Here is an 18,731-nt window from a genome sequence, read left to right as displayed (position 1 = left end):
AACTTCTGGACGGGCACAGAGGGTACCCACACACCTTCAGACCAGATGCAGATGGCCACACCACTTCAGGCTGAGCAGCCGTGAGTTCAGGTCCGCTCACCTGACACTCCTCTTTAGTTCCAGCCTGTCATCTGTGCTTGCTCTCCCCTCTCCATCTCTTCATGGTCTCTAGAGGAGTGGGCATGGCCCCACACGAGTCCTACTGGGCAATGGTGCCATACATGCCCAGAACTCCCCTAACACTCATCACCACATCAGACACAGTGAGTGAGTTTCCTTTCTGTTGTGTGTGATGGCAGTGTCCACACAGCGCAGAGGAGAATCTGTCTTCTACCGTGCATGGTAGATAGGTTGACATAAGATGCTTCTGTGAGGACCTTATTGTCAGCCCTTGGGATCAGTCACCACCAGAAGACGTGCTTCCTGAAGGCTGCTTGGATCTGGTTAGTGACGGCCGCAGAGTATGATGTGGCTGGCAGACGAATTGACTCCAGCAGCAGCAATTGTCCTTGTGGCTCGATGGCCGCTGTTCCTGGAGGAGATGATGCTGACAATGCTGACATCAGAAGGGTTTTCTTGCAGTGGCAGCAATGGCTGGAATTGTCAGATGCAGATTTGCCCAGGTCCTTTTCAGACTTATCATGTAGATACCATGGCTTTTCTTTCTGTAGAGATGCCGTTCCGTCTAGAAATTAAAGTTGGTGCCGCCAAAGTGGGGCCCTGCTCCAAGGGATTTGAGAACGCACTTCTTCATTTGCAGGATATGGAGGGCTCTGGACTTTGTGTGAGCTTCCCTTTAAGTTATGACGGGAGTCACAACAATGCTGTATGACCCCTCTCTGGTAGTACAGAAAGGCTGAAAGATCTAGGTTGGGATGACGTTGTAGTTTTAATTAAATTCCTCAGCAACTGTGGTAGTTAGAATGAAAATAGTCTCCGCCGGCCCACAGAGAGTGGCACTAATTAGGAGGTGTGGCCTTGTTGGAAGAAGTGTGTAATTGGGGGTGAGCTTTGAAGTTTCAAATGCTTAAGCCAGGCCCAGTATCACTCTCTCTCCCTTTTTGCTGCCTTTGGATCCAGATGTAGACCTCTCAGCTCCCTCCCTAGTACCATGTCTGTCTGCATGCCACCATGTTTCCTACTATAAAGATAATGGACTGAAAAACTCTGAAGTGTAAGCTAACCCTAATTAGTTGTTTACTTTTTGTTTATTTATTTTTTTAATAAGAGTTGCTGTGGTCATGGTGTCTCGTGACAGCAATAAAGAAACCTAACGAAGGCAAACATCCACTCGGGGTTTCCTGGGATAATTTTTTTTTAATTACATTTTAAGTGTTTTGGGGGGGGGGGAGAGGGCAGCACAGGGTCTAGGATCCGTATCTTGCTAGGAAATTACTCCAACATTAAGCCGTATTCTTAGACCCCTCTCCCCTCAATTAGATCAGTTAGATAGAATACATAACCCAGGCTGGCCTTGAGCTCACAACAATCCTCCTGACTTTGCCCAAGTGTGTGTCCCCATGCCCTGGGGAACAGAACCTTAGATGTAATAAAAGTGTTAAGCTGGCACACCGCTAGGGCTGAGGCACCCAGGATAGACTGTGAAGGGAGCACACACTTTTCTTTTTTGTGTAGCAGCGTCTACTCTCTGTAGGGGAAGTGGTTTCCCTTTTAATGCACAAGGCTTTTCTGCCTCAGTACTGGTGAAACACTAGGGAAATGGATTAAATACCACGTGTTTTCCTCTGACGTGTGAGTTCTCCTGAAGGTACTGGCAACAGAAAGGTTCGGAAACAGCCTTGTTCTCCACCCTCCACGCACTCATGACTCAGTCTGCAGTCAAGACACAGTAACCTGCCAGGGAGACACACTCCAGGCCTCACCCTGGGAACTGTCTGCAGCCTGAGTGCAGGGGAATCTCGTGCTCCTGGCTTCCATTCCTCTGAGACAGCCTCCAGTGGTGACTACGGATCCAGAAATAGCAGCTGCCCTCTTGAACCTTGTATCCTCCTGAATTCTGGTAGCTTCATCTCCTCCTCCTCCTCCTCCTCTTTCCCCTCCTCCTCCGTTTCTCTCTCTGCCATAAATCTGGAGGACATGAGGGGTTTGTCTTTTCATCTGAGTGTCTCCCCGAGTCCTCTTCCTTTTTCTCCTAGGCCCCTTGACAAAAACCTCTCACTTCCAGGATTAATCCCTGATCCCTAAGCATCCTGGGAGGGAAGCCATCTGCCATGAAGGAAGCAAGAGAGGACTCGTTTACATTCCTGACATTCATATCCACTAAGCTGATATAAAGTCTTAGAATTGTTTGTACGTTTTCAAGGAATCCTAGAGGATCCAAATTTATTGAAAATGACCAGAGGATGAGTGATATGATGGGAGGAGACGAAAGGGGTAATGGGGAAAGAGCATGGGAACACAAGGATAAGCTTTTAATAATGTTATCTGAATAATGGCATGAATGTTAAATCCCTAGATGAAAGGAAGTTTGTCAAATGTGAATTGCAGCCTGAGACATTTGCCACTAAAACATTGAGTTTCTATGGTTTGGGCTGAGAAGTTAGAGGAGAGCCACTCTTAATTTATAGGAGACATCTTGGTAAAAACAGTGATTGGGTGTAAGTGTGTGGCAAAGTCATGGGGCCTCTGTAGCAACTGAATCAAGAGAGTGATACAAGTTTGATGGAGAACCCATGTCAGCAAATAGCCAGACCAAAGGCAGTATACACTACAAGCAATATAGTGTCATTATAAGGAAACACCCAGAGGTTGAGTTACTTTACAAAGAAAAATGGACTATTCTGGTTCGTAGTTCTGAAGGGTAAGAGACACTGCACTGGATTCTCCTGAGGAAGAGGCCTTGGTGGCAGGAATGTGTGCAAAGGGAGACATGACACAGTGCGACAAGAAGCTAGAAAAAGTGCTTTGGAGCATGGCCTCACTCCTCTGATTTGTTCCTGTGAGAACCTGGAGACTCACAGTTCTTGGATAACGACCTCTTATGGACAGAGTTCTTGATGGCCTATCAGTATCCTCTTAAAGGTCCATACCACTTGCTATCATTGGCACTTTATGAAATAAGCGTCCAATGCATTGGCCCTTGGGCGGGGGCAAAAACACATCTAAACTATGAAAAATTGAGAAGTAGAGTGTCTCATGCCCTGAGCTTGGATGAGGTGCTCCTCAGCTTCCATCCCCAAATCAAAAGTTTGTGCTTGTGTAGTAAAGTCTTCCTTGTTCGTATATACATTTTCCCTTTTGTGTAAATAGTTAGTAGACTGATTACTACAAGTGAGTTCATAAAACCTTGATACTGTGAAATTTCCTAGCAGAAGTACACCATTTGCTTTCTGCTAACAGTGTGGAGAACACATGTTTTCACGGCTTTGGTATTACTTCTTAGTTTTTAAAGTGTTGGCATTTGGATGCATACAAAATTATATTTAGTAATTCAAATTTACATGATCAAAAGGTTGTTCTGGGTGTGGTGGCTTATGCTTTTAATTCTAGTATTTAGGAGGCGGAGGGATGAAGACGGATGTAAATTTGAGGCCAGCGTGAGTTATGTAGTAACTTGCTACTATCCAAAAACCCGACTCTGTTTCAAAAATAAAAAAATTACCAAAAAGGAGATTGGGTCTTTCATGTTTAGAGCCATTTGTTATTTTTCTTATAATTAATCACACATTTTACTTTTCCTGCAAGATAGTTGTTTTAGTTAAGTTTTCTATTGCTGTGATAAAAACACATGACCAAAAGCAACTTGGGAGGAAAAAAAAATTATTCCAATTTAGCTTACAGTCAGTCCATCATCCAGGGAAGTCAGGGCAGGAACCTGGAGGCAGGATGCTACTTCCTGGTTTACTACCCATGGCTTGCTCAGTTTGCTTTCTTATACCATCCAGTACCACTTGCCCAGGGCTGACACTGCCCATAGCCAATCACTAATCTGAAAAATGCACCACAGGATTGCCCACTGGTGTTTCTCAAGTAAGATTCTTCACAGATAACCTTATTTGTGCCAACTTGACATAAAAATTAGCCAGTATGGCCCTGGTAGTGGGGGTGGGGGTGGGGTGGGGTTGGTGGTCAGGGATGGAGTTTCTGGTGGTCCTGTTATAGGGTGTGAGAGTGGGGGAGCCAGCTGACCAGCTCAGATATCTCTCAGGCCCAGATCCAGAACTTTGAATTAGTCCACCCCAACATCTCCTCATCAATGAACTGTTGGATTGCATGAAGGGGCAGGTCCTACAGATCCAAAACTACAGAATCGCCACGACACAGGGCAACATCAACAGGATATCTTAGAGAGTCCCAGTGAGGTTCCAGTAGTGATAGAGCAGAAGAAGCCAGAGACCTCATACCAGACCAACGAGTCATTGCAATGGATGTTTGCAACCAAAGAAGTGTGGACAAAAGGGTATACTGTAAGACACACTGTGACACACTACAGCTTTTACAACAAGATGTTCCCTCCCACACACACCCTGTTGATGGAGAGGTTGTAAGGGTGTATGATATGAAATTAACAAAGAGCCAATAAAAAGTTAAAAAACAAAACAAGCCAGCACAATTGACATCTTGTCAACTTGACACATAAACATCACTTATTAAGCCATAACCTTTCCTCTTTTCTTGTCCTCAAGATTTCATGTGAATATTAATATGATAATATAAGACATTTCAACTTTTAAAAGTCCCACAGTCTTTAAAAATTCAAACACTTTAAAAATCCAGTCTCTTTAAAATACCCGGTCTCAAAAGTATCCAAAATCTCTCTAAAAACCCCAAAGTCTCTTCAAAACTCTAAATCTCTTTGAGATTTCAGTCTCTCAACTGTGGGGTCCTATGAAATAAAAATTAGTTATGTACTTCCTTATTCTGAGAGAGAACAACTAAGGCACAGGCAGAACCAAAGCGCAATGGAATCAGACACACGACCTTCTGGGTGCCACGGGGGTTGGCAGCAGCACATTTCTGGTTCTGCTCTCTGCAACACACACAGCTTGTCTTCTAGACTCAAGCACGCTCTCCTCTATGGCTGCCTCTGTTCTTTGTGGTCATCCCATGGTCCTGGCATCTCCAAAATGTTAGAGTCTTCATTGCAACTGGGCTGCACCTTTACCCATAGCCTCTCCAGAGCTTTTTTCAGAGACTCTAAGCATGCCACATAGTACCAAGCCTCAGTTGCTCTCCACAACTCCTTCAGACCTGGGTTTCTCACTGCTGCTGAGTCTCTACCTTCACCGATGGCCTCTTCTAGCCTCTCACAGTGCCAAGCCTCAGCTACTCTCCATGACCCCTTTAAGCCTTCAAAATCAGTACCACTTGGGATACTCTTACATACTCCCAAGTTTGACTGCCAGCATGAGGCATAACCTCATCCCCCTCTGGACTGAAGAGATACTCTGAGATTTATGGTCTTCAATGATGCTGGTCTTTTCTTGATCACTGCTAATATCTCAGCTCTAGCTAACCAGCATCCACTGTCCCAGTTTCACTTTAATGGCTCTGATCGCATTTGAATCACAACCAATTCTTCAGCCCCGATTGACCAATATCAGATTCTTAAAACTCAAAATAATGGAGGGACCTATAGTCTTTAAGAGACTCCAGAACTTCCCTATGAAATTTCACAAGCCAGGCCTCCACCATCTACTTTGCTTTCAACATTCTTAACTCTCAAGGTTCCACAGAAAAGCTGGCTGAGCTCCTAGAGTCCAGTGACTTTTTTAGCCCAAAGTTCTAAAATGCTGCTACCACAATCCTCCTCGAAACACACCGTCAGGGCTGTCACACAATACCCTACCACCTGGCACCAATTTCTGTCTTAGTTTCTACTGCTGTAATAAAATTCTGTGGCAAAAAAAAAAAAAAAAAAATTAGGGAGAAGGGTTTATTTCATCTTCCAGTGTGTAGCCATCACCTAGGGAAGTCAGAATAGGAAACCCAGGCAGAACCTGGAGGCAGAACTGATGCAGAGGCCATAGAGGGTGTTACTGACTTGCTCCTCATGGCTTGCTCAGCCTTTCTTATATCATCCAAGACCACCTGCTAAGGGGTGGCACTACCTCATGGGATGGGCCCACTCCTGTCAATCATAAATCAAAAAAATCTACAGTAGTGTCTACAGGCTAATCTGGTGGGGGCATTTTCTAGATTAAAATTTCTTCTTCCTAGACAATCCTAGCTTGTATCAAGTTGACATAAAAAATAGCCAGCACAAAGATTTTTTTTTGTTTTTTGTTTTTGTTTTTAATAGTAAAAAGCCAATTTTAGTCTCCTTCATGTATCATAGATATTTTACTTTGATTTCATTTAAGATACAAACTTCCACACTTAGTAAACATAACCGTGTCGTGTAGAAAATGTAAAGCATAAGGTTGTGCCTTGGTCAGTGTGCTACAGAATACCCAAGAGTTTGTAATTCATGCATAACGGGGATTTATTTCTTACAGTTTTGGAAGCTGAAAGTCCAAAGCCAAGGTCTACACCTGGCCATGGCTGCGCACCTGTGTCCTCTCAAGGTGGAAGAAAGGACAAAGTGAGCATAGGTGGAGAAAGGAACAGACTCATCCTTCCCCTGGGAGCCTGCATCGGATCAACTTACCTCCTCCTATGATCTTGATACTGATCAGTATCAACAGACTCATCAGAAGGAAGCCCTGGTGTCCTGGTCACCTCTAACATGTCCACAGCTTGACACCGTTCCACCGGAGCTGTGAGAGACACACTTGAGTCTAAGCAGGCTGACACATTGATTTTTCAGACACCTTGCAGCTTCCAGCTTTCATACGATCCCCCATTTATTTAAAAAATGCACCACGAGGATAGTGCTTTTAATTTGCATTAAAAAATTAAATCTTTGTTCCATGAAGGATAAGTTCGATCAAAGGAAGCCACACTACTTGTTTTCCGCAAGCGGCTGACAGATCGTCCTCACAGATGGCCTCCTAGGATACAGATTTTTCTCCACTGCTTGGAAATGTCATCTGTAAAATAATGTATGGAATTTTCATGTGCACTTGAGCTTATTATGTACTTTAACTTCTTTATTTTTTGTCTGCTAATTTTCATGTTTCTTTTAAATAGTTATTATGGTAGTCTCACCATTTGCTTTAATGTCTCTTAGTCTTAGCTTACCTACACTGTTTTTCTCATTTCGTCCAGACATTTCTTTGACTCTTTGCAGTTGTTGTTGTTGTTGTTTTTTTTTTTTCAGGAAATAAAAATGGCAGCAGTAACACTCATGCCCATGCTGTGTGCCAGGCGCTTTCAGAAACACTTTCATGTGTTAATTAATTCAGACTTTCATTACAAGAGCTTTTATTAATTCCATTGCACATCTGAGGAAATTGGCAGTGATAGTTGTAAGGCTGGTGACAAAGACAGACAATCAGCTGGAGAGATGGCTCAGTGGTTAGGGACCTGGGTTTGGTTCTCAGCTCATGGCCATCTGTAACTCCAATTCAAAGGATGTAGTTCTTCTGGTCTTTGGGAGCACAAGACACACAGATATACATGTAGACAAAATACACATGTACATAAAATTAAATTAAATGTTAGAAAAAAAAAAAGGACAGACAGACAAGGGAATTAGCGATTTGGAGACGGCACAGCTTTATTGTGGGCGAGGCTTGCAGAGGGGCACCAGAGTGCCCACCATCTATTTGTAAGTAGGCAGAGAGATTGAAAGGGAACTAAAAAAGCAGCTTTTTTTTTTTTTTTTTTAATCCAGCCAGGAAAGGAAGATGAGTGGTCAATTTTAAAATGTCAGGTACTCATAAACATTGATCACTGTGAGGGACGATTCTAGAAACACAAGTTACTTTATCTGTGGGAGCCAAATTACTTTAGTTTGAAGAGCAGACATTGTTTAAGCAAAATGGAGGAGCTTGCAACATGTGTGACCATGAGTGCCAAGAGCAAAGCGAGTTTGCAACAGAACTCAGACATACTTTCCCATCTCTTGTTTTGTTCTCCTTCCTCAGCAGAACTAGAGATTGAATCTAGGACCTCACGCATGTGGAGTGAGGCCTGTGCCACTAAGCCATAGCCTTATCCCTCCCTTTCATTTGGAGTAAGACTGTATCATGTGGGTTCAGGGACTCGAAGCTGGTCCTCCCTCTGCCAGAGAAGCATCTACTGTTAACCACCAAGCCGACTCTCTAGCCTCCAATCAGATCTTTGTATCTCTCATAGTTCTCTTTCAGTTTGTTTTGCATTATTGTCAGAGACCTTGCCATTGTCTTCCAGGCTTTTAAACAGATCATGTACACTTCGTATCAAGAATATTGCCATTCTAGTTACATTGGCTTTCATTGCTATTATGAATAGAATATTTCTTTCATTATATTTGATATATATATGTGTATATATATAGTTTCCATTTGATTAGAGAAAAACATTTTTATGCTAATTCACAGTCTACCAACTCGCTAAAGTCTCAAATCATTTTTGAGACTTTACATTCACTCAAAGGCATTTCTAGGCTGTCCCTTCCGATTCCAGGAACTTGCTCACAGTAGCCATGAATTATGATGACAGACAGGGCCTCCTTTGTGTAGCATTTGCCATTATTTCTCTGTTTTTGCTTGGACTGGAGGAGGCTTTCAGAACTGTGGTGGATCCAGGGGCAGTAGTGCTGCCCTTGCTTGGTCCTTTCCGTAAAGGCCTCACCATTCAGCACAGGACCGTAGGTGATAGTGAGGAAATATCTATGTTTACCATTATACTAAACATTAAGTTAACCCAGGAATGGATTTTGTTAAATGCCATTTCCCTATCTATACCTTCAAACACATGACTTACAGTACATATGAATTACAATATATTTTCTAATATCGAACCACTTAGCTATGATTTTTAATGACTGTTAGGCCTATTCTAATAGTTGATTTAGAAATGTACTTTGACACTCTCAAGAATGGCTGAGTGGCAAAATGTTTGTCCTTCTGCCCTGTTAGCTGTTTCAGGAGAGAGATTTTTGCCAAGAGACTCATTAGTATGAGAAAATGAGCGGTTCACTCCTACAGCGGACAGAGCCAGCCTTTGACAGTGTCCAGACCTGCACCACGCTGCAGAGCTCTGGCACAACAGAAAGATCAACAGGGTGGAAATCGATGATGGGAGAAAGTATTCAAAATCGTAAACATCCAGCAAGGGGCTGATACCTAGGACACTTAAGGAATTCAACTCAATGGAAAAAACAAACCCAGACAACCTGCTTTTAAAGTGGACCTTGTCAGTTGCTTTTCTATTAGCTCTGACCCAATCTTTGATACAAACAAGTTTAAGAAGGAAAACTTTAGTGAGATCTGGGTTTTCAGGCACAGCAAGGCAGCTCAGTGGGTTCCGTGCTGGCCCAGGGATCAGAACAAGGGGATGTTGGTTGTCAGTTAGCTCTTTCCTTTTCCTCTCTTACTCTGCCTGCACCCTGAGCCAATGGGATGGTAACAGACTGTCTTCTCCCACCCCTCCTGGAAACACACCTAGAGTGGACCTCATCAATCTCCTAGGTGACTTAAAATGGAGTCAAGTTGGCAATAAAGACTTAACAGTTACAAGACCTAATCAACATTTCCCAAAGGAAGACACAGTGGCCAACAGGCGTATGAAACAGGTCACTCTCCATCACTATTCATCAGAAATGGAAATCAAAACCACAGTGAGGGAGAGTGGGTATTAGTTTTAAATCCCGAGAGAAATATTGATGAGGATATCAAGAAAAAGAAACTTGAAAACGTTGTTAAGAACATAAATTAGTATAGCCATGTGGGAAAGTGTGAAGGTTCCACAAAAAGATAAAGGTTAGACTAACCTTTACTGCATCAGCAACCCTGATATAATGTATATATCCTACGGCAGTTGAAAACAGCTGGTCCAAGAGGTTCCTGAATTCTCCTGGAATACCATTCACAGTGGCCAAGCCACACTGATAGACTTGTTTGACTATCAATGAACAGGGGAGAAAGCAAGTGTGGTATGCAGCTACCATGGACTACGACTCAGCCAGAGAACGAAACCCTGCCGTTTGCTGTGACACCGGGGAGAACCCGGAAGATACTATGTTAACTGAAATAAGCCAGACAGAGAAATAAAAAACAATGCTCACTCAAACTGTGGAAGCGAAGCAGAAAATGAAGGTTACTAGAGGGTGAGATATGGGAGTGGGAGGTAAAGAAGGAGATGTTGGCTGAAGACACACATAGGTAGGAGGAACATGACAGTGAAAAGAGCCAATTCAAGCCAGATTAGAATATATTAAAGGCAGGTTTATTGGGAGAGATCGCTGGCCCCGAGGATTGAGGCTAGGGGAGTCATCATGGCAGGGGCAGGGGAGGGGGGACAGAAAGAGAGAAAAGGCACACACACAGAGAGAAAATAGAAGAGAGGAAGGGAGAGGGCAAAATGTCTGGATTATATAGGGAGGAGCCTTTGGGAGAGGGCAGCCCAGACCCTGGGCTGGAAAGTTTAGGGTTGAGGGGCAGGGTATGCCAGGTAGGGACTGAGAGATGCTGGGAGGACCTGAAGGCCAGGTTTGTTTTGATATGTAACATATGCACCTCAGTCCCGTGTGTGTGTGTGTGTGTGTGTGTGTGTGTGTGTGTGTAACCAAACAGAACAAACATCAAGGATGGACTGCAGGATGACCACAGTTAATGGCATCACAATTCAAGGGCTGGACTTTTATCTCAGGGTGACCATAGTTAGATATACCATGTTGTAGTCTTGAAAAATGTAAAAAAAAAAATAGATGCTATTTGCTTTACAAGAGTGAGACAGGAAGAGAGAGAGAGAGAGAGAGAGAGAGAGAGAGAGAGAGAACTATGCAGTGCAATGTATTTGTTAATTAGTGACACTACCATCCCATAACAGACTTCAAAATACCATGTTTTATATGGTAAAAATCATTTGGTTATCCATATATTCAAACATTTTCAAATTAAAAAAACCTAGAAGGGTTAGTACATAACCTTTAATATATAACCTTTAAATTTTCATTACTGAGCTGGGTGTGGTGGCACAAACCTTTAATTCCAGTACTTGAGGGGCAGAGGCAGGACAGTCTCTGAGATGCAGGTCAGCTTGGTCTACACAGTGAAGTCTGGGACAGCCAGAATCACATAGAGATTCTGAGATTCTGACAGCCAGAATCACTTAGAGATTCTGATTCATTCTGAGAATGAAGTCTTTTTTTTTTTTTTTTATTGCAGCATTATATAATTAAAACTCACCAACACAATCCATACGTAAACAATTCATTTGTGCAGCGTGATAAGCTTTGGTAACTTGTATCTATGGAAACAGCCTCACTTAACACAGAGGCCAGACCCTCACCCTAAGAGGGTCCTTTGCATACTTGACTGTATACTAATCCCAAGCCACCACTGTCAGCAGCCAATCACTGTTCTTTCTAGACTTTAAAATAAATGATATGTACAGTTTGTAACACTTTTTGACTTGTAGCCTTGTCTCTGAGATTTATCCATATTGTTATGTTAGTATTTCATACCTTTGTTAAATTGCACCAGAAACTGTAAGATGTTTGGCAGTCCAGCAAGGTTTGAGAGTACAAAGAGAGACCTAGCAGATCCTTAGCTCCCATCTATGCAGAAAGCCTTGTTTTTAATCTGTGACTGTTCCGCAGAGAGTGCTTGCTCTTCTGGGTTCCAAGAAAACAATGGGCCTTGCTTGGAAGTGGGTGTGGGGCGGAGCAGCTGCATCCTGGCTCCTTTCTCCGTGTCTGCATCCTCTCCTAAGTCTGAGGTTTCTTTGCTTTACTGTCTGCCCTCCTCTAGTGAATCTGGTTTTCAGAAGTCTGGGTTTTGCACACCAATAGGGGCTTATATGTTTTAAAATAATATTCCAAGGCTCCTTCAGTTTCTCAGGCTTAGAGATGAAAGTATGTGGTGACATCTGAATAATGAATAATGACAAGTTGCCCCGCCCTCTCACACACTACTGTTACTCTTCTTGTCTCTTCTTCCTTACTTACAGCTTTTGCTGATGAACCACTGGAGTTTGGCAATAAACCATTTCTCTGTATAGAATGGAGAATGGTTTACAATGGCCATACGTTCAATTCTGGATGAGTGAGCTTTGTGGGCATTTGGCAAACCAAAATAAAAGAATAAATAACAGGTAGCAAGCAGATAGCTAAACTAACTTGGGTGCTCAAAACATCCAGGAGAAATCCACTGGGGAAGATAAGGCAGTCTGTCATCTGGAGTTCCCTCCCTCCCTCTTCTCCTCCTCCCTCTCCCCTCTCTCCCTCTCCCTCCCCTCCTTGTCCCTGCTTTGGTTTTGAGATAGAGCCTCACTATGTTGCCCAGGCTGACTTCTTAACTTAGCCTTCTGGCTGCTGACCTGAACCATCATGCCCATTTCAAGACTTTTTGTTTCTGCTGAATAAGGAAGCAAGCAAGGTAGCTGCTAGGACCACCAGCCACTAGGGAGGGGGCTCCTGATGACAGTGAGCAGCTCTCAAAGAAAAATAGCAGGAACATTTCACACTCATCTTTCTGGCAAATGTGTCCTTCCTGACCAGGTTCCCTGACACTGGGGACTCAAGAGGGGTGGCCTGGACTGCAGACCCTCTTTACTCTGCACAGGCATGCTGAGTGGCCTCAGAGGTGGGTTGTTACTGCTCCTCCTGGTGGAGTTTCCTTCACTACTTTTTCTTGTTAGTACCTTTTCTTGGGTTGCAAAGAGGGCAACTGTATATGTATTCTTGGTGCTTTGACTATCTTTCTGGGAGCTTCCTCATATGTATGCGTATACACTATATGACTATTTTAAAATTAAAATATAATTACTTCATTTTGCCTTCCTCTCCTCCCTCCGACTCTTCCCATGTCGTCCCCTCCCACTCCATCTCAAGTTCATGGTTTCTTTTTATTATTGTCACACACACACACACACACACACACACACACAATTAAAAGCCAATTGTTATCTCTGATAGCCAGAAATTTGTTTATATTTCCTGATGGAGCACAGAGAGCAGTAAATTCACTAAAAGCCAGTCAGTCCATTGAAGGTCAGTTTATCAAGTAACAAACTAATTCTTTTAAACATGCCGTTCAGATTGAAAGCTTTTGTTCCTCTCAGCTCCAGAGATGAGGGAAATTTGGGGAGTAATTAGGTCTACGTGAGGCCAGAAGGTGGGATACTGGCCTGGTATGAAGAAGAAAGGCATGCAAAGGCTTATAAAGACAGCCTTCTGCAATCTAAAAACCCAATAGCACTGGCACTTGACCTTTGAGTTTGAGCCCCAGGAATTATGAGAGAATGCACGCTGGTTGTTGAAGCCACTTGGGTCATAATATTTAGTCCCAGCACCACAAGCTGACTGTGACAATCTCTCGTCCCTAAAGCCTGGTTTTAGGGGTCGTCACTGTTTTTGAGGACATACTTAATGGTTAGGAACGTGTATTCCTCCCGTGTCACGAGTTAGAGTTCTTGCTGTTCCTGCCTTAGGCTGTAACAGGAAGCAAGCAGACCTGCCCTTAACGTAGATTACGTTTCCTCTGTGGGAGAAGTGGGAAGCTGATGGTAGTGGGCTCTCTGGTAAGGTGGGAGGGCATGCACAGGAGATGACAGTATGACTCTCCTGTGGGGTGTCCTTGCAGAGGAGGATAGAGGAGCAGGGGCAGGACTGGCCTAGGGAGCTATCCTAGAGAGGTTCCAATTGCTATGATAAACACCATGACCCAAAGCAATGTGGGAAGGAAAGGGTTCACTTTCTATACCACAGTCCATCATTGAGGGAAATCAACACAGGAACTCAAACAGCCAAGCAAGAACCTGGAAGCAGGAACGGAAACAGAGGTCATCTGCCCCATGGTGGTACTGCCTCCAGCGGGCTCCTACACCAATCATCTGTCAAGGAAAACCCTCCCTAGGCTTGCCAACAGGCCAACCTCACAGAGGTATTTTTCCTAATTACCACCCTCTCTTCTCAGGTTTGTCTAGGTTTGTGTCAAGTTGACAAAAAAACCAACCTGCACAGGACAGTTTCTTTGAATTGTCTGTCTGTCCAGAAGTGGGGGTAGGAAGTGCTGGAGGAGACAGATGTTGCCTGGAGATGGGATACAGTGTGCTAATGGTGAAGGTGGCTATTGCTAGGATCATGAACACTTGACCCCACCAGGAGAGGGCCTGGTGACAGCAGGCTGGCAACCAGTTGAACATTCGAGGCACTTCTCCCACCTGCTTGTCTTCTTACTAGAGGCAGGAGTTTCAGCTAAAGGACAGGGAGAGTATTTGAGTGGAGGCACAGCCCCCAAATCAGCCTTTGGGGTCTTTCAGTTCATAGCACTTTCATTGTTACTGGTCTTTATCGTCTACTTCATTTATGTCAAGTTTCAGCTAGGTATCCTTTGTGCTCTTGTTGGTGCTGGGTTAATTTCTCCATTTTTACCCCTTGCAATAATGCTGACATTTAAGTCTTGACATTTCCCATAGAGCATGCCCTTCCCCTGGCTCTGCCCCTTCTTAAAGACACTGCAGTATAACATTCTGTATTTAGCCTGGTCCAGAAGTCCAAGTTGAACCTGGATGAAGTGAACCCAGTGGCAGTCCTGGGGCCTAGCCCCCAGCTGCTGCTGGTTCACTTTCTCTGCTTGGTTGGAAACAGAAACTGTTTGCCACGAAAGCTAGGTCACCTCACAGAACGTAAAGGCTGTGAAGTCGCATTCCATTGCTGCTAACACACTTGGCTCTGCTTTTAAAATCCTGGGGCCTGAGCCTCTGTATTGTTCTCAGGACATCTGTGTCTTTGAACCTTACCCAGAAGTACTGAATTTTTTATTTTTTAATTGCTAACACTCTTAAATTACCCTTTGCCAAGCCTTCCATTTTGTTCCTGCATTTCCCACCTCACTTACCATCTGGATCTCTGAACTGTTCCATTGTTTGCAGGTAATTTTTTTTTTTTTTTTTTTTTTTTAGAGAATAGGGGGAAAAAGGAAATAGTTTGCAGAGTGTGACTATTTTAAAAGGTAAAAAAAATCTGTGAGGGCTTGCACCCAGAAGCTACTGCTGTTAATTCTGAGTGTGAGAATTTTAGCTAACCTTTTCTTAATTCATATGTATGTCCATGTGTTTGTATCTGAGCAGGTTTTGAGTGGGTTCGTGCGTGTGTGCGTGCATGTGTGTGTGCATGCATGTGTGTGAATGTGTCTGTGTCTATACGTGTATGTGTGTGTGTGTGTGTGTGGTTTGTGTGTGTGTAGGCTAAAGGGCAACCCCAGCCATCATCCTCAGGAAGGTTACCCATCCTTTCAGACAGAGTCTCTCATTGGCATAAAACTCACCAGTTAGGCTGGGTTTGCTGTTGAATGAGCCACCCTAGTGATGCCTTTGTAGCTGCCAGCAGGCTTGCCCTGCAGTGCCTGGATTTTTTTCTATAGGTTCTGGTGACTGAACTTGGTCCTTGAGTTTATAAGGCAATGTTTTTCCTCACATTTTTTTTTTTGCCCAATTTTCTGCAACAAACATCTATTAATTCTATAATTTAAGAAAGCATTTTGTACAGAAATTTAAAATATATGTTTACACTATAACACAGTTTAAATATTTTTAAAAATACCTTGCTAGGACTGAAAGGTCAGGGCTCTGGGACTAGAAAGGATACACCCAGGCAGGAGCACCAAAATGTTGACAAAGCTCTTTTCTGGGTGATAGCACAAGGGATGGGGCTTTTCCTTTTGCTGGTCTGTCGCCACTTCCTACACAGTTTTGGGGAGTCCTGACAGGGGTCACAGGGAAGTAAGGAACACAGACATTGTCCCGAAAATCTGGGGTTGGGTGGACAGGGTGTTCTGACCAAGATGTACCAACATCCGAGAAAGACAGCTTGTCAAGAGGCGCATCAGTGAATCACCTTAGGTAGTCTGTGCAGTCTAACCGCAGCCTTTCACAGAAGGAAGCTGTGGTTGATACTTTCGGCACACATTGTAAACATCTGGACTTGGGTCAGGGGAGAGCCTTGCCGTTCCATGGGTCTTAGGCACTGAGCTCCTGTCGACAATACACATGCACTCAGGACCCCAGCGGCTCCTCACAGTCTGTTTAGTCTTTATTCTTTGCATAATGTACAAATAACTTCTGGAGCTGTGGGGATTGAGCCGATGGCCATGAGCATGGCAGGCAAGCACTTCACCACTGAACTATAGCTCAGTCTTCATTTGACCTTTTATTTTGAAACAGGGTGGTCTTGACCTTACTCTGAAGTCCACACAGGGCTTGAACTTGAGATCCTCTGCTCACTCTCCAGAATATACCCTCAGCTGGCGTGTGTGTGTGTGTGTGTGTGTGTGTGTGTGTGTGTGTGTGTGTACCTGCACATGCCATGTATGCCAGGGCCAAAGAATGACTTTGTCTCTTGCTTTGCAGCGTGTCAAGGGATGGTCTCTCTTACTATGTATGCTGCTGTACTGTGCACTGCAGGCTAGCTGGCCTTCAGCTTCTGGGCAAGTCTCTTGTCTCTGCCTCCCATCTTGCCATGGATGTTGCTGGGATCACAGATGTGTGTCACGACATCCAGCTGTATGTGGGTTCCAGTGATCAGAGCCAGGTTATTGGCTCTGTGCAGCCAGTACTACTCCCTGCTGTTTAGGTCTCCAGCACTCGGTTTTCTTTGGAACAAAGTAGAATTCTTATAGAACATCCAGGCACGGATGTTTCAAGGGTGGGACATAGAGACTTTTGAGACAGGATTTTTCTGTTTCCCGGAAGGCTTTGGTCTCTTGAGTGCCAGGGTTACAGGTGTGTGCTACCATGCCCAGCTGTAACTTTTTTTTTTAAAATACAACATTGAAACATCCAATTATTGTCCTATTTTGGCACATATTTGCTCTGGTATGCCTTGGACCAAAGGTCCTTGTTCATCTTTCTTTCTTGGGAGAGCCTTACTCTCTGGCTTTGCTCTCAGGTCTCTGTAATTTTTATCTCTTGCGTATCTTCTCTCATTTTGAAATCTCTATGGCTTTTCTCTGCATTTGAGAGGCAAGGTATGAATGCAGCCCAGTGTCAGGCTGTGAAATAAGCGGCAGCCTTAATGACATTCCAGATCCTGGTAGGTGTCTAGGACAACAGCCTGAGCAGGAACGGCAAGTCTGACCTATCAGGGTGGCATGTGGGACAGGTCTAAACAGGTGCCCTAGGGTTTCCTGGAATAGTCTACATATCCCCTTTGACTCCACAGGAAGGAGGCCTCAGAGTTCAGGTTTGCTGGACCAGTGAGGACACACACTGTGTTTCATCCCAACCTCCACTTCCCACACCACTCTTGTTGCTCCATTCTCCTGGCTGCTGGAAATCTTCCTGTCCTTTTGTTGTGTCTCCTTTAGAATAGAGTCCCATCAGAGCCAAGATGCCACTCGTTGGATTTGCTCAGCCAGCTTTTTTTGGAGCCTGTGAGCCCAGCCTTAGGAGTGGTAGCTGTGAGACTCTTTCCCAGTGTGTGTGCTGCCCCATGGGGCTGGAGGTGCTTTGAGGATCACACTAACAACAGACACAGCTACCTAACACCTTTCTGCTCAGTCTCTTCCTACCCTGACCAGCATCCAGCATCCTTGGTGAGCTGTCTCTAAGACCCCCAGGGCTCCTCCTCATCTCTTACTTCCTCCCCCTCAGTGCTGATAGAGCTCCAGGCTTAGGTCCCAGAGGGGAGTTCTGCACTTCCTCCAGGTGGTTTACCACACTGCAGAATGGCCGCGAGAATGTCTGCTCTGCGGGTGGTTTTGCTCTTCAAAAGGGACTGTTCAAGTGAAGGATATTATACACTATAAGGTTTGATTAATTTGCTTTACTAGTCCTCCAAAGGTTCTGACAATCCATAGTCCCACCAAGAATGTATGGATGCTGCCTTTGGCATTATATCTTAAGAAAACAATAACAACAACACCAAAAAAACAAAAACAAAAACATACTCAGACCCAAGGTGTCATAGATTTTGTTGTTGTTGTTTCTGTTTTCCTCAAAAAGATGAATTTTTATTAGATTTTACTTATGTACATATGTGCATGTGTGCATATCTTTTTTCATGTTGGTTCCCTTGGAGGCCAGAAGGTGTTGCATACCCCAGGGCTGGAGTCACACAGGCTGCCGTGAGCCACTAGATGTGGATGCTGGGAGTTGACCTCAGGTCCCCTGGGAAAGCAGCAAATGCCCTTAACCACTTTCATCTTTCTCGCCCTTCTCTAAAAGGGTAAATCTGGGGTTTTATATTTAGGTCTAGAATCCATGTTGAGTTATCGGCTATGTACTGTGGGACATCTGTGCCACATTCTTTTATGAGGAAATTGCCTTTCTTCTGTGTGCCTTTCCCCACTTGTCAAACGTCAGTAGACTGTTTCTGTGGTCTGTCTTCTCTGCCCTGATTCTCGGAATGCCTACTCTTCCTCTAACACTCACTGTATGTGCCAGGCTCACTGCTCGCCTACGTGACCCTCTATCTGACTGTAGTATGGGGCACTGGGGTTCTATATTCACGAGCTACCTTATCCAGCTTCCTATGGGCTCTGGGGATTCAAACTCAGGTCCTCATGGTTGCCTGGTAGGTACTTTACTGCCAGTTTCTGAATTTTCATGATAAGGGGTTGAAAATGTTGAATGCTCTCTGCTTTTATAGGAATTATCACACGGGTTTCCCTATCCAGTCAGTAGAATAATGAATAATATTGATTTGCAAATATTAAGCCAATCATGTATTACTAGAAAGA

The sequence above is a fragment of the Mus caroli genome, chromosome 2 (genome assembly GCF_900094665.2).
Source record: "Mus caroli chromosome 2, CAROLI_EIJ_v1.1, whole genome shotgun sequence".
In the NCBI taxonomy this organism is placed as follows: domain Eukaryota; kingdom Metazoa; phylum Chordata; class Mammalia; order Rodentia; family Muridae; genus Mus; species Mus caroli.
This window is presented reverse-complemented; position numbering follows the sequence as displayed.